Source organism: Gavialis gangeticus, unplaced genomic scaffold (genome assembly GCF_001723915.1).
Source record: "Gavialis gangeticus isolate Ggan-Ray unplaced genomic scaffold, GavGan_comp1, whole genome shotgun sequence".
In the NCBI taxonomy this organism is placed as follows: Eukaryota; Metazoa; Chordata; order Crocodylia; family Gavialidae; genus Gavialis; species Gavialis gangeticus.
The window spans coordinates 40,481,469-40,481,701 of record NW_017729031.1 but is presented as its reverse complement, the minus strand read 5'-3'; the positions used below and the strand labels follow the sequence as shown (position 1 = coordinate 40,481,701).

Here is a 233-nt window from a genome sequence, read left to right as displayed (position 1 = left end):
GGGGGGTCCCCTCACAGCAGGTCCAGAACGGCGTGGACACCCGACTTTTTTTTTGGAAGTGGGGGTCTCACGGGCGCTTTAACCCCCGACCCAGCCCAGGCATCTGTACACACGTGCCCAGGGGGCGCTTTAATTATTAAACTAAATCATTAATTATCCTCCCTGCTCTTCGGTCATTTAGGGTAACACCCCCACTCCCCGCCTTGTCTGCATCTCGGGCCTCCCCAGCAATG

At 56.7% G+C, this 233-nt stretch overlaps 1 protein-coding gene across 1 annotated transcript in view; it reads right to left on the bottom strand.

Annotated features, from left to right (window-relative positions):
• The window catches only part of RPL37A (ribosomal protein L37a), a 10,147-nt gene that overhangs the window by 9,506 nt on the left and 408 nt on the right, over positions 1-233 (bottom strand). The window lies entirely within an intron of this gene.